At 40.3% G+C, this 16,778-nt stretch overlaps 1 non-coding gene across 2 annotated transcripts in view; it reads right to left on the bottom strand.

The window, feature by feature from the left end:
- Positions 1-16,778, bottom strand: part of LOC102565124 (uncharacterized) — a 28,444-nt gene that overhangs the window by 1,559 nt on the left and 10,107 nt on the right. Inside the window, exons 3-5 of one of the 2 annotated variants that reach the window (XR_009461058.1) lie at positions 15,103-15,195; positions 6,787-6,864; positions 5,767-5,986 (exon numbers count right to left, since the gene is read on the bottom strand). This is a non-coding gene — a transcript (uncharacterized LOC102565124). Of the gene's footprint in view, positions 1-5,766; positions 5,987-6,786; positions 6,865-15,102; positions 15,196-16,778 lie in introns of those variants that run through there. The other variant, XR_009461059.1, reaches the window with a different exon arrangement.

Raw genomic sequence — 16,778 nt, 5'->3', positions numbered from 1 at the left:
ACCACAGCACACAATATTTAAAATACCCCAAGGGCCCAGGTACCAATTCACTAAAGCCTTTTCAAATGTGCTTAAGAGTCTATCCCTACTTAGCAAAGCATTTAAGCATTTGCTTAACCCCGGATGAAGATCTCAAAGCTAAGCATGTGCTTAACTGTTTCACTGAACAGAAATACCTTGCCAAATCGGGCCCTTAAACTGTAAGTGATATAAAATTACTAACATGCCATAGAACCAGTCATAGAGAAGTAGGGCTGGAAGGGATCTCCAGAGATCATCTAGTCCAAACCTTCCCCTGAGGTAGAATCATCCCTATCCAAACCAATCCATACAACCACGATCTAAACTCTACATAAGACTACCCTCAACCCTGACACAGAGACCTAACACCCTAACCTGCCACAGGTAAAGCAGGGGATCCACAACAACCAATGACAATGTTTTAGAAGCAGGACAATATATACTCAGGAGGTCCTGGGCAGAAAGCCATACCCCCACTTCAGAAGGTGGCAAAAACCCTCCCACAGTCCATACCAATCTGACCATGGGGTAAAATTCCCTCCTGACCAGAGATATGGCCAGTCTGATCCTGGGGCAGAAACCTCTGGCTTTGCTCCTAGCAGGAGAATCAGCACACCCCAACTGAAGTCCCCAGCCTTAGCTTTAGCCACCACCCAATGCCTCTGGGAAGGCTTAAAATCATCCTGACACATACAGCAGAAAAAAAGGGGGATGCAGGAGCAACCAGCAAAGCCCAGAAGCATGGAAAATACCCATGGTAGAAAATGCCATCCTTTCATGGAAGAAAAAAACAGTAATTATTAATTGTTGGAAATGATCAAAAAAGCTGTTCTGTTTTGTTTGCGTTTTTAGAAAGAGATCATAAGTAGAAGCATGAGCCATCTCAATTAGGAAAATGATCAGCCAAAAGAGTATTACAAAATAACATAGCATATTCGGAAGTTTTCATAAGAAATCAAAGTCATTGTTAGTATAAATTGACTTTTTTTTTAATTCAGTCTTTTTGACAAGAAAAGTATAAAATTCAGGATCATAAAGAATCACCATAAAGAATCTCCAGAAACAGAATAAGCTCTCACACACGTCTCATGAGCTGAAAATGTACTATTGTGAGCCGATTTTTTTTCCTGGCCTCAAAGGCAACAAAACTGTAATTTATATCAGATTTTCCGTATTAAATGTATTCAGTTGCTCTGAAAACTCAGCTATTCCATTACTTTCTCACTGTCTCAATTCAGACTGGAACCCAGCAACAGGCTAAATTCTGCTTTACAACTCCCATAAGCACACACCCAAAGCAATAGTCAGCAATATCCTCAAGTCTTTATTCAAGGGCAAGAACACCTTCTCCTTTAGACCGACTTTGGCTGCAGGAGAATAAAGGACTCTGAATGTATGAAAAGCCCTTGCTAGGGAGCAGCAGAACCTGCATGTGGGAGGGACTGGGATCATGAGCAAATGTATCTGACTGCATCAAGGGGAGAAATATTGAGCAGGGGTTCATGTTAGGTCATACGCTGGGAGCAAGTATACAGACACTCCACAGCTCTGTGGAAGGAAATACACCCATTTTCTCTTCTTGATTTTACAGACTGGCTACTTAGGTATGACAAAGAAAGAATTCTTTCCTGTCCCTGCTAGAACAAAACAGGAGTTTTGTCTAAGAACTTCAGAATTAAGCTCTTCTCGTTGAGGTCCAGTGACTACACAATATCTTAATAGAAAACTCAGTTGCTTCACGAATGTTTTTGCTTTAAAACAAAACAAAACACTAATTTGTTACTTGTTGATCATTACAGGATATGGGGGGGGGGGGAAAAACCCTACAAACTTACACATGCAAACACGCACATACACAAACCAAAGGACTGGGCAAGTTTCCAAAAGCATTGTGTTGAGCAGTTCCTTTTCAGCTGTGAAAACAATCTCAGTCCTGAATTTCTGCCATACAATCATAAGATAAAAAATCCCATGTGACCTCTCTGGGTCTGGAAATATGTTCCCTTTATTAAATATATCCCTTTATACTTGCTTGTTGCATGAGAAAAAAAAAATCTTTTAATCTGAAATCAGGAGCTCAAAAACTGTTCATTATTGTGTCAATATTTTAGGCTGTTTAGGATTGCTTAAGAGTCCACAAAATTGTACAACTGAAGGCCTCAACACTTTCCCCAAATTATTTTGACTAATTTTATAAACCTGATGAAAGAATTAGATTCTGAACATACTGTTTCAGATAAATGTGATACTTTGAAGGATGTCAGAGTGTAAGTGTCTAATACTAGGCTTAGTTTTGAAACAATTATCAAAAGTAAATTAGTGATGGTCCAAAATATTTATTCTCCAGGTATATGCAAATTACCTTTGAACCACTTACTGATGCAAATATACCCAAATGAAAAAGCTGGAATCCAAATCAAGCCAAGAAGTTACAATGCTGTATTTCTGTCCATCTCAGAATCCATTAGCCATTTGGTTATTATTTTTAGGCCTGGGTAAAATGATGAAATATCTCCAGATTGAAGGAGTAGAGTTCTTCCAAGCTTCTTGCACACATCCACGTGCACTGCTGTGTTGTTCCTTTACTGACCCACTTATAGTTTCAACCTTGGGCTGCAGCAGCAACTTGGTATAAAGGTGGATGTTGATCCAGGAAAATCTTAATGACAAGAGTTACCAACCTGGACAGTGGGAATGCTAGGGCTGCGTGAATTTTCGCCGAGTGTTTAGTTTTGAAGCTGTTTTGATGCGTTTCGAGCTCGAAACAGCAAAAACAAAATGAAACAAAAAGCATCGAAACAGCTTTGAAATGAAATTAGGGCACTCGAAGCAGCCTAGTGGTGGGAGGCAGGGGAGATCCAGGGCTGCACTCCGAGCAGCTCCGTAGCCTCATGTAGCTCAGCCCTGGCTCTCCTCACCTCCCACCGCTGGGCTGCGCTCCATGGGGCTGGTGGAGCTGATCAGAGTACAGCCCTGGCTCTACCCACTTCCCACCACTGGGCTGCGTTCTGAGTGGCATCGCAGCCCCATGAAGCTCAGCCCAGCAGCGGGAGGCAGAGCACTCCCCGCCTCCTGCCACTGGGCTGCTCTCTGTGGGGCTGGCAGAGTCAAATCGGAGCACAGCCCCAGCTCTGCCCACACCCCCACCAACACTCTCCCACTTCTGGGCTAAGCTCCATGGGGCTGGCAGAGACAGTCGTAGCACAGTTCGGTGACGGGAAGCAGGGAGAGCCGGGGTTGCACTCCACCTCCCACCGCCAGGCTGAGCTCCATGGAGCCTGGTGCTGGGCATGGGCTGTGCCCAGCGCCAGTCCCAGGCAGGAGTGGCAGCCTCCCATCATCTGGCACAGATCCGGGGGCCCGCACCCCCAGAAGGAGTCCAGCACAGGTCCACGGCCCTCCCAGGGGTGCGAGCCCCAGGATCCACAGGCCTAACAGGAGGCTGCCACTGCTGGCAAGTATGAATTTTGTTTTCAAGACTTTAAGGTGCAGTTTCCAAGAAACCTCCACACCCAACTCCTTGAAACTTGGCAGGCTTCATGCGCTCAGAAGGGACTACCATCCCTGCAATTTGCATCCGAAACAGGCAACAATGACAACATTTTAGGCATTTTCATGATTCCCCGTTATAGCGTATGGGTGAAATGTCGAAACGGGCCAAAACAGCAAAACAGTTTCAACTAAACGAAATGGGACCGTGCTTCGAAACGAAACAAAACACTCTGTCCCTTCGAAACCGCAAAAGGGACATCAAAACGAAACAATGGTGTTTTGCATAGCCCTAGTGAGTACCCCAATTAATGATCTGTAATGTTTTTTCTATTTGTTGCAGGCTATATAGGAGTTTTCTGCAGCACATCATAACTAGGGACCTACCTAAATTGCAGTGGAAGTTTGCAGCACAGCAGCACCTTTAATCTCACTCTTCTCTTCACCACCACCCCCCCGCACACACACCCCCTCCTCCCAGCTGAGTGGCCGAGAGGCAATTAATACCACAGTTCTGTCTCAGCCACTCTGCAGCAGGGGAGAATGTGCAGCAAGAAGAGCAAAATTAAGCGAGCCACAGCACCATGAACCTCCACCACAATTGAGGTAGGTCTCTAATTATAATATACCAGAAATTGATCCGCCACAAAGATAGTGGATCCAAAACAGAGAAGTTATTGTTTCAAAGACCAACTTTTTTGTCTTGTCAGGACAAATTTAACATATGACCAGATCACAAGCCATGCCCCCCCACACACCTCCCACAGTGCTCTGCTCCCCTTCTAAGGGAGGGCAGGTGGCTCCATGACAGATCACCAGCAAGCTGTCAGTGTGGCTTGCTGGCTGTCCTGTCCCCATTGCCCCTGGCAGCAACAGGGACAGGGCTACTGTGACAGTAACAAGGCCTGCCTGGGTGGGAAAACCACTGTTCCTGCACTTTCAGCAAGCCCAACAGCTGAGAACTTTAAAGGGCTCCAGAGCAGCCTAGATCTTAAATCAGTTGAGCAGGGAAGCAGGGAACCATGTCAGTGAGCCCCTCTAGCTCACTGACAGGCTACCCTGGGGCAAAACGAGACAAGTATTAAAGAGCAAGCCTTTGTGGCAACTTTGTTGTGCCCCAGCCAGGGAGCATGGACCGTGTGGCCGCTTGTAGCACTTTATTTTTTGTAGTTACAAACTTTGTAGCACTATAAAAATAATATCTCTGTCAGGATCCTCAGAGGTCTATGCAACTATAGAATTCATTTCATATAAATGTGACCAAGCTATGAAAAAGCAGTACTTCTTGCAATAGCCACCCCTTAACCTAGCATTGCTACTGGCCTACTTGGCTGAACTTTGAAAGTATTCTGAATGCCAGTAATGATAATACTCCCATACATGCTCCCATACATGAGAAACTCTGCAAGCTCACATATAAAGACAATCTGCAAATCTCATAAGTGGACCGGAAGTCTATGTATGTTAAATGAACAAGTTAATACAAAACAAGCTAGTGTGTGAAATTGCAGAGCATTAGCTACTCTGCTAACTGCCCATATGCACAGTCTTATACTGCATTAAATGCAAGATATCCCATTTTATTCATTTCATTCTTATTCAACAATTTGCATTTACCACAGGATAAGAATGGAAGCACTTACCACAGAATAAACACTGTGCTGTAAATATGCACTCTAGTTTACTCCACGGTAAATGTTTTTTATGCCAGCATCAACACGTGCAGGTGTTACAGTGCAGTAAAACTGTGTGTGGACTGACTTGGGACTAAAGTTAATCTACTACTGAATTCAGACCTAAGTGAGTCCACAAACAAGGGTTACTGCGCAGTAGCACATCTACATTTGCCTTACTGCACAGTAACTACTCTGGGTATAAATTTGCTAACTGCATCATCAAGTCAGCATAAGTTACCATAGTTACTGTGCAGTATGGGTACACTTGTATAGACACGCAGCCATACATACTGCACAGTAATTTTTGGTTACTGCACACATGTAGGCGTCCCCAAAAATTGCTCGTGCCACTATACCTTAAATAGAAGTTTCAAATTTCCTTATAAAAAAAGCATGGAAAACATACTATTAACCAGATGGGACAGCAACATTTTGTTCACAGGAATTTTCTGGTCTCGATAGTAATAGAAACATAATAAAAACAGTTTTCCATTTTCTCTCCTCTTTGCTTACTTGCCAATTTTGCTGCCAGATTTTGAGTCATTAACAAAGAAGAATATGGAAATGAAACTATATTCAGTGGTTTTTGAATAACTCCTTTATTTTACTACTCAAATTTCATGTCCAATTTGGGGTTTATCAAATCAGTAATGACGACAAAGACAAATCATTTAAATCGTCAGATATACCATATATTCTGCGTTTGTGTTAACAATATTTGTACTGTCAAACATGACTGATGTGCCTTTAATTACATTGTGCAGTTGTCACGGAGGCAGTTAAGACATGAACACAAAAATCTGAAAGAAATAAAAAAAATAATTGTTTCTCCTTTTACTATAGTTTAGGAACCCTTCAGACTGTTGCCTCTTTCTTTATATTGTTGAAGTGGTATTGCCAACACCAAGCATTCAAAACTCATGAGTCAAGCCCAAAAAAACCACAAGACTGGCCTAAAATACATGAGCGCTTGAAAACTAATAAATTTGGGGTTCTTTTGCCTTCTGAAGCTACTAAGGTACATGTTTTCAAGCTTTTCTTTGGCAACTCTGAGGGAAAAACACTTTTATTTTTAAATGAAATCTGAGATTCCCATGTAACTGCCTGACTCAGGGTCCTTGAGGCTTTAAGAAAAATAGTGAGCATATGATGAAACTTGTGAGATAGTCAAATCACATGATTTTATTTTTTAAGGCAATCATAAAATAAATGTAATGAACATTCACAGTCCTTTATTTTATATACAACTCTCAATCTTAGGGCATGGGCTAAAGAAGCAAGCTACTGCAAGGTAGCTTGGGTGTGAGCTTACTGCTCATCAGCTACTCCAGGGGTGGCCAACCCGTAGCATGATTGCCACAAGAGGAATGGGCTGCTTATGCGTTTAACTTACAGCAGAGCAGGGAGGGGGCAGGCCGCACAGCAGCAGACAGGATAGGAAGCAGAGCAGCAGACTGGGCAGAGGAAGCAGATCAGAGTGGCGGAGGAAGTTCACACTCTACCTTATCTCACAGCAACTTCTTTGGGTAGCCATATCCTTAGTGAAGTGCTTGTTACATTAAAGAAAACTAGTTAAGTGTAATTATGTAATTAATTTTACCTTAGGAAATCCTCCATCTCCTTGGCTGGTTGGAAAGAGTTTCTGGTTAACCCAAATTGTTAACCTTGGCTGATAAACCTGTAGCAACACAAATATATAACATTTCTTATAAAGGAGAGATACTATGCAATCACGGTGTTTTAGAGCAGCCTTCTTTCATTCAGCAAAGCTCAACTGCAGTCCAGTTTTTGCTCCAGAAACTGAATGAGATTCTATTGTTATTTACACCACCACCAATCTGCGGAGTTATCCTCATCATGTTAATCTAGGATAATCATGGAAGCAGGACCAAGCACAAGGGTACATTAAATATATACAGGGTATTACTTTGCATGGGTGTTCCATTTTAGTCAACTCAGCTGTATTCCTTGAGGGGAGGGAAGAATAGGAAGAGAATGGAGACACTAAAACATACGACAGCCTTACTTTCAACATGGTTTGATTGATATCTGAATAAAGAAACATGCACATTAGCCTCTTGCCAATGAAAAAATAAAGCATAATCCATTATACAGCAATTGGTACACCTTCCCTCTCCATAGCTGAAGAAAAGAATTCCAGGGAGAAGGCTAGCTAGTATTTTGTAGTCACACATTTAAGACCATTTCTGTAAAATAGGTTTCGATGTACCTTAAAAGAAATTATCAGTTTTTGAGGATTTTTTTTTAAAAGAAACTTCTCTATAGAAAATTCTGAACTCTGATGGAAAGTAGGAGAGGGAGAAGGCATCAGCCCTTGGGAACCAAAGAAACTTAAACTGGCAGGAATAAATGCCAAAGTGCAGTTTCAGAAACTACTGCTTTTGGGACTGTTAGATGTTGATATTTCCTATTTTACAGTTCTCACTCAGGACAGAACACTGTCTCCCCATTTACAAATTCTCCATTTCTTCCCACCTCTTTCCTGCTCTCAGCTAGTTCCTAGGTATTACTGTTATATATATAAAAAAAATAAGATAGAGTCTATTCCCAATCCAAGGCACCTCTTCACTCCTACAGACTTTCTCATTTGAACTCTGAACTAATGGGACAATCGTATAAAATCTGATCAAAATTAAATCATTCAGATGTTATGCAATGTATTATATTCCATGTGTCTTTTTCCAGAACAGAGATCATCTTTCCAGGAAATGTTTTGGAATTTATATATGCAATCATATACTATGACAGAGGTAAAAGCTATGATAGGCTATCAGTTTCTATTAAATTTATACAGAACCACAAAGCTGCCCCTATGTACGGACAGTATGTGTCATGCCCTCTTTTCTTTAGTTTTCAAATCCTCTTGTTCTTTCACAATGTCATTCTCAGAGGACTTGCAGAGCCATGACTGACATTCTGGAAAAGGAAGAACTGGGATGGCCAACTCCCATTGTTGTACTCTTGCAGATTACCTTCTATGTCCATCACCATGTACATTTGGCCCTCCAAAAGCCATCAAACACTCCAGAAAGACTATTCAAGGAGGGTCATTACATTTCTTGATAGCTGAAGACACACAGTGGAAATACAACTTCAGCAGTCCTTTAAAAATGCACTGCCTATTACGGTTTACTGTTATTAGAGTTAACCGATCAGGAATAGCTATAGTTCAGAGTCAATTAGTTTAAATTTTGGAGACTAAAGGAATTCTGATTTAACAAAAGGACATGCGATAAACCTGGGGTTGGGAACTGGGATTGTGTATGCATGCATACACACACACACATACAAACACACACACACACACACACACACTGCCCTCTGTATCTATGTTCATTAATTAGCCTGCCTGATATACAGCATGCATGATTTCACTGGCTCCGGTCTGGGGGTGGGGTGGGGACAGCCTGCACTGTACTGTGGCATGCTTGTGGGCACTGCTGGGAATCACAGCAAGTTTATCTTGCAGATACAGATAAAACGCAATTGACATCAGCAACAAATTTAGCCCTGATCACCTATTTAACATCAGGTGCGTTTTAAAACTAAGAAGGAATGCTATTATTTTATAGGCTCACACATCTGAGATTATTAGGGTGTGGACAAAGGTAGCATTTGAAACATTTCTGAGCTTAACAGGTTGGAAAATTACTCAAAACAGTATAATTTCAGCCATGGGGAATACATACACCCCTGCGGTGCCCCCTGCCTACAATGCTTCAAAATCTCTAGCCAGGAAGTGCTACAGGAGACTGCAGTGACCTACAGTTCCATCCTTCTGTCCGCAAGCAGGATAGGGGAATGGAGCTGTCATTGCCATTCCACAACTCCCCACCCCTCAGCAGGGAGACTGCAAGGAGGAAGGAGTGAAGCTAATGCATCAATGCCCTATCCTGCTCTCCAGCAAGAACCCAACAGTGTCCCAAGTGCTAAAGTGGTGTCTCGGACCTGGCAGTGATGCCACGAGGGGACCCAGAAGAGCACTCCAAGTGCTCTGGGACCCTGCAGTGGCAGCCAAGGACCCCGCAGCAGTGTCCCAAGTGCTGGGGTCCTGAGAGTGGCTAGTCAGCCTGTCCACTCTGCAAAGCTTTCCGCTCCTCTCTGGTGGACTGTGGGAAAAGAAGGCAGAAAGTGGAGTACTGTGAGATTCTTGGAGGACCTATGAACAGATGTAACAAAAAAACAGCAGCTCATGTCAGGAGGTACAGTTCTGGAGTGCTTCAGCTGCTTTCGAAATGTTTCAAAGGGCACATATGTCTGTATAGCTGGCCCTCTATAGTGATTAAAGGTGCCTGAAATGCTTTGAGTTATGTCTGTCCATAGCCTTACAGTAAACAGTAGAATCACATACTCATTAGAGAAATTTTCAACTATGCTTTAGAAACACTTGCCTCTAAAATTCTGAGCTTCTGCAAAGTGTGAAGGAGGAGAGGCTTTTAAGCACAGAACCTACCATAATAAAACTCCCTACCAGTTGTCACAGCCAAACAGCACTGTCTACTGGTGAAAGCATCAAGTTGAGTTGCATGTGCTGCATTTTAGTCTTTGGTTTTCTGTACACTCTTGACCAAATCCCTGAATACTGCTTCAATTTTTGCAAAATGGGGCTAACTAGATGTCTTGTGAGGAACCATCAATGAATTTTAAAGTTGGCTGCTTGCAATCTTCTAGTAGAAAGCACTATTTAAGCACCAGGCACTAGTATTAAGCTAGTATAGATTTTATCTGATGCTTTTGTTATTCATGAAAATCTTAAAACTACATTCATTTTTTAAAGTATTATAAAGATAATTCTCCAGGTTGTTGCAGCATCTCCCATCAATTCAAGATAATGTGGGTATGAATTTTCATGCTATGTTTTATTTTGCTGTGCAGACGAAACTCTTTGTGTAGAGAAGTATGCAAAACTAGCTCACCTTTTTATCAAAGGAGTTGCCCAAATCATAAGGTACATACTCATACATTTATCCAGGCATAATGTAAGCACAAGTCAATTGATTACAATATTACGCACCACTGAAAATGTTAGCTTTGAATTCTTTCTAGCACCATTTGGTAAAACTTTGGAGTTAAGTTCCAAATTAACCTTTGGAACACATTAGCATTAAGGGAAGCAGCTCAGCAAGATCCCCAAAATATTTGGACTTTCATATGAATAATGGGGACATCCAAAATTGATGTAATATGTTTGCTTTTATTTAGGTTTAGAAAGGTATATCTTGCTTTAAGCAATAGCTCATCTCTTTCTTCAAAAGAATGAAACAATTTTCTCTAAGGACAGGTTATTCCATAAACCTTTAGGGTCTCTCGTTTTGTTTTTTTTAAACATCTGAATCTATTAAAATCTGGGGAAGACTTCATGCTTTACACATTTACCATGCCATACAAAACTTAGTAAGATTCATTACATCCCCTCTACAAGAGAAATTGCAGAGATGTACAGACGTACTGTAATACAAATACATTGAGAGCGCCTGCAAACAGCATACAGTAGTTCAGACAACCTGATTTTAGTGGCTCAGGCCAGCTACCCAGTGAAATAAAAGGGAAATTCCAATACAGCGTACAATGTAAATGCTTACAGCAGTCCAGCTTTCCAGAGTGTCCAGGGTGCACATTATATTTTCACTCATTGGCATTTGTTTATATGGTTCCTCTTATCAATGAAGACTTGTCTTAAGCAGCAAGGAAATCAGGATTCAAATGCCAGGATTACTAGGGAACAAGCTGAGCAGAAGGTAAAGTTTTTGCTAGTCTAACAATGTATAAATAAATGCAGCATGTTTTCCATTTGACTTAGACTGAAAGTTTCAGTGTTTAGTAATTGTTATTTTTACCCCTATCTACCAAATCTCAGCCACAAGCCACACAAGTGGGTCTGCACTTGTAAACATTTTGTTAGGCATGAGCCCAATCTATCAGTTAACTTCCCCATAATCATAGACTTCATTCTTTTTCAGCACAACCATGTGACACACAAAGCAGCCTACCAAACATCCTTAGTAAATTAGAAAAAGGAAACTACTGATCTAAGAATGTGTGTATGAAGTCTTTCACTTGTCTGGGGGTTGACCTCAATCTCTAATGGGAGCTTACTAAGAACTTAAGTTTCAACTTAGTTTCTGTGTTTTAAAACTTCAATTTTAATAAATATCTTTTAAAAAAAAGAAAGCTAAAGGCTGAGCAACATGTAGCCCAAGTTATTAGTGACAGCAGACTTAGGGGCATAATACTATTTCCTCTACCCCATTTAGAAGGAGAAGTATTTAGGAAGTAGAGTGTAAGCCCTTCTTTCCTCACCCAATTCAAGAAGCATGAAAACTGACAATCCTCTTAATACTACAGCAAGAACTACGTTCAACCAATGTCAAAGCCCTAAATCTTTTACTTATTCCTTTACTTTGAGGTATTTTCCCCTTGTGCATCTCCCTCCCCTTTAAAAGCAGTAATTACTGAGAACTCAATATCCCTGACAGTACTTGCAAGACATTTTTAACAGGGCTGAAATATATCTACACAGTCAAGCCACGAAAAGGTGCTGAAGAAAAATTCTTGCTTCCCAGGACTGAGTCTGATGAGTTTAGATTTAGTACTTTTCAAATGCTGCCTAGATCCAACCAGCAAGAAACAGGAATTTCAACATCTCCCTCAAACACACGTTACTATTTATCAGACAACTTCAACGTGCACATTCTTGTTAAGCATTTCTCCGATTTCTTCTAGGCCTCCTGAATTTCAAGAAATGATAAAGAAAGTATTTAAAGTTACTACTTACTATCTTTCTCTGAACTATAGCTGAATTCTTGTACTCAGAGGTCCTAATCTCTGAAAAGCATGCACAAGTTCACACTACTACAGAGCCTGGAATTCTTTGGGACACATTGCTGTGCTACATTCCACTCACCCCTCTTTTTTGTCTCATCCATTAAAACTGACTGCTGTAAAATCAAAAGTTGCCAGCTCCTTGAGGACCTCCAGGTGATTTCAAGATTATTTCACTCAAATGATAGAATAAAGAAGAGGTTAAAAGGAACTGCTCCAAAAAAATCCTGATTCTACTTTATACTCAAAAGCCCCCAACAGCAGAATTAAAAGGCCATTTCCTTTCCTCCAGTACAAGAAAAGCTCAAAATGGAACTTATACTCTTTGAAAGAAAAGAAAAGAAGGGAGGGGGTTCTGTTCTGCAGAATCCCACACAGTCCCTGAGGTGCACCTCTGTCAATCCAAATCCCATGATTCCATAGCAAGGATTGTACTCCAGGATGTGTGGGAAGCAGCTCTTCCATCAGGCATGCTATCTTGTGAACCAAGCAGGTTTCCATTCAATGAAAAGCACAGATAAACTCCTAACGGCATTCACCTGGAGACCTGCATTCCCTTGAAAGTGGTTCAGGGTTTGTGTGTAGTGCTGACAGTGCATCATTAATGGCATCACAGCTCCTAAAGGGGAAGTTATGAATTATTTTGTCTTGGGACAACCTCAGCATCACGGGAGAGGGAGAGGACAATTTCCTTCACAGTTTGATTGTTTTTTCATGCGCTTTCTTTTGGAAGAAAAAAAAACTGTGGGCACAACAGCCTGTGAGGCAGGACCAGTGAACTACAACAGTTTCCTAAGAAGAAGGACCTTACTATGCAATGTCTGATATTTCTTTGTTTTCTTTCAGCTCTGGTGGTTTTTCCCAAAGATTATCTTAAGCTGCACTAAAAACCACACTGACTTGAATGAGAAATTCTGCTTAAAAACTAACGGTCCATTATTTTCTGAAACAGAGCTGTCAAAAAAATAAAAAATTCTAATACTGCTATTTGAACAACAGGGAAATTTTTAAAGCGAATTCAAGGGAAAAATCTGAAGGCATGTTTGCACCCTCTTGATGCTTACAGCTTGATGCTTAAAAAAACTTGTTTAATGCTCAACACTTTTAAAAATCCTTCTGTATTGACTATGGTGATTGGCATCACAAAACTGTGTACAGGCAGTCCTCGACTTACAATATTTTGAGTTACAATGTTTCACACTTACAACATTTATAAATTGACACCCTGTTTCAACTTTGATGTCAGTTTTGACTTTACAATGCTTGATCCAATGCAATGCCACGCCAGCAGAAAAGTTCGCTGCGTCGCTCATCTCCCTGGAGAACATCTGTCCAAACGTCCTTGGACACTTTAAGAAAGCAGACAAGACTCCAGAAAAACCTGCAGCAAAGATTCCTGAGAAGACTCCAGCCAAGAGCCCTTGAAAAAGTCCAACCAAGAGCCTTTCAAAAAGTCCAGCGAAGTCACTTCAAAGAAGTCCTTCCAAATCAATATGATTACTATTTACATTATAAATACATTAATGTAGCTATATTACTCATCTATAATTGATCAAGTACAAAATTCTGGGGTATTTTTGGTGAAAATAGAGTATCAGGCCTTGGTTCAGGAACAAATCCCCCATTTATAACATTGTTCCTTATCAAAAAATTGGTTCCAAGTTACGTTTCGACTTAAGACATAATTTTCGGGAACCAATTGTATCGTAAGTCTGAGGACTGCCTGTATAAGAATTCATTCCCCTTGTATTACAACCCTAGTGTAAGAAAGGTTTGTCCTGCCTAGCAACTGTTGTTTAAGGGGATGTTGTTTCCCTAGGTTTAGTTGGATACAAGTTTGCCATCAATCCAGCAACTTTTTCATCCAAAATCTGGAAATCATATCATTAGATACTCTAAATACTACATCTCATTTCACAGAAGAGTTAATCAGTGGAGATTGTTACTGAAGTTTCTTAAATACAGAAAGAAAGAATAACTGACAAGCAAATAGGATGCCGCTTTTTTGCCAGACTGATGCAGAAATGGACTCAGGGAAGCTATAATACTATAAGAAAATAAAGAAGTTTCCAAGTTGTAAAGGCAATTTAATTAACCATTTAAAAGTATAATGGAATGATTGGCTTAGCAGGTATCCCAGGAACCAAAACAGTAAAAGAATAAAATTTACCTTGAAGGTTCCAACTTAACCTGATCTCTTTTGTCTACTCTGAATCATCATTATGATCCTCTTGCTAAGGAGTATCCACAAAGAATCTCAAAACACGGTAACACAATATTGAAAATGTTACAGATATTTCCAATGACTCCTCCTTTCCTACTCAGTGGGAGGTCTACATGAGACGCTTACTACACAATATCCTAATAACACTGTGCAGTAGTGTGCCAGGCAAAAACTGTGCTAATATGTCACAATGCTAATACACTACTGTGCAGTGCTATTAAGCTACTGTGCAGTAAGCGTCACAAAAAAGCACATGCCAATGCTACTGCGCAGTAACTAATTACTGTGCATTTAGTTAGTACTTCATTAAGCAAGTACTAAACTAAATGTGCAGTAACTACTGTGCATTAATGAACATCTAGACACACCCAGTAAGCACCAGAAACATTAGGTGCACAAAGCATTATCTTCCTTTTAAATCTTAGTTTACCCTAAGGGAACGGGGACAGAGGGAGAAGCAGATATTGTTTCTTCTCCTTCCAGTAAAACTGTTCTCTAGAACCAGCAAATTGTTACTTTCATAAAGCAAGCATAATGCACATGTGATTAACATACAAGAAAACTATACCAATATGCTTTTCCTGGCTGGAATGCCAAACTTGGACTGTTTTGCAGAAGTAGCCAATGAATAGCAGTATGAGCAGAAGACAGGGCATTGTGGCACCTTATATTCAGAGAGTCATGAATTTTGTAGGCTGCAGGCTACTTTATCACATGCTCTGGATGGACTTTTAGAGAACAGGGATACTTCTAGTAATATGACAATTTTTTAGTTAAGTGGGAACAGGAAGGGTGAAGCACTGCTGGCACCTATTTGCACCCCACAAATTTCTCTTTAGTTTTACTTACACATGGACATATGCTTCTCTAGCTCTGCATTTTCAGAAGCATGATACTACAGCTGCTCTTTATTCCTCCCCATCCGATGACTCAAAACTCCCACTGTAACAAGATGAAAAGCCTAAATGAGACAAATAGGCTTTTCCTTTCATTTACCATGTTCCTTGTATCCCCCTCTCCACTCTGAAAATGAATTAAGTTAGTTCATTCATCAGTTCCTTTTGCTGTAATTTTTTACCACTTTTTCAATTTCTGTTAATTTCAGAGGACAGGATGTCATCTGCTCCTTTCCCACAGGGCCATATGGTGACCTTGCAAGTTATTTCCTCAGGTTTCAAATATACAACTTCCCATATAAATCAGCTGGGTTTGATAATGCCTGCCCCTCACCTCACTCTTAAAGCCTCTCTCTCCCAGATGTTTCTTAAGCACCTTCTTCACATGATCTTATAACATGACCCCTGTATATATGAATCCTCTTCTAACAACTTCCTCCTGTGTGTGCTTCGATCATGTTTGTTCCAGATTTATTTATTTTTTACCACTGGCACCTTTTATAGCTATATACCTATAGTAAATATATAAATATCTACTGTCTACTTATTATACAATTTGTATAAAAGCTACCTAAATACTGTACAAATATGCTAAGAATATAGTCTTAGGGCTAGACTGAATTCTAATTTACACCTAATATTGCAGGACTCTTTACCATGGTAAATATGCCAGGGGAGGCCACAGTACACAAAGTAGTCACAATGTCTCCTCTATGAAGAGGTTCTACAGATCAGAGCCATCTAAAAAAAAGTGAGCAACAGTGATCAGAGGGAGCAGACAGACAAGGAAAAATTATCTCAGTACAGTTAGCACATTCTTTAGGTCTCTGCTGCTCTAAGCCTCTCAACAGAACATTAATTTGCCTCCTTATGGAATACTATCTAATAGAGAAGGATGATTATGAAAGCACAATATGCTTTCACCTAGAGAAAAACCCTCTAGAACACCCAGAGCACTGGGATTTTCTGGTGAGGTCTATTCGACTCAGGCCAGCACAATGCAGTTTAGCCTGTGTGTTGACTATTCTTTCAGCTTCTTTTCCTTCCATAAGCATACTACACCTATAGGAAAGCATCAGGGATGTCTATGGTGCATCTATGAAAAACAAGTGTTATATAATGAACAGTAGTATAGCTATTGGTGCATATCTGATTAGATTTGCACATTTAAAAAAAAAATCACTATATTAAGATAATATCATACCACTTCAAAGACAAAGATCTTCCATAAAAACAAACAAACAAACAACAACAACAACAACTTTTCTTGAATAATAATAGGTAATACATTTACATTAAAAGAGAAGTTCCATTAGCCAGTAAAGTTGAAGTAGTTGTGACGGTTGAGGAAATACCCAAGAAGTAAGCATTTCTGTGGGTAGGATCTTTTTTATTGGAGCAACTGCATGGTTGGGAGAATCAATGATGGGTACTGTGATCCCTGAAAGCTCTTCTAATCTATCTAAACCATGCAGTTAGCTCACTTATAAGATATCACCCAAAAAAACATTACCAATTAAAGCCATTCACAAACTACTGCATTCTACTGTTTGGTTTCCTTATATGGATTTCGTAACTAAAAACATTAATACTTAAAAAAAAAAAAATTGTTTTTAAAAAATGGATAAT

Source organism: Alligator mississippiensis, chromosome 3, assembly GCF_030867095.1.
Source record: "Alligator mississippiensis isolate rAllMis1 chromosome 3, rAllMis1, whole genome shotgun sequence".
Classification (NCBI taxonomy): Eukaryota; Metazoa; Chordata; order Crocodylia; family Alligatoridae; genus Alligator; species Alligator mississippiensis.
Note: the sequence above shows the minus strand (reverse complement) of the source record. Positions and strands in the feature narration are given on the sequence as shown.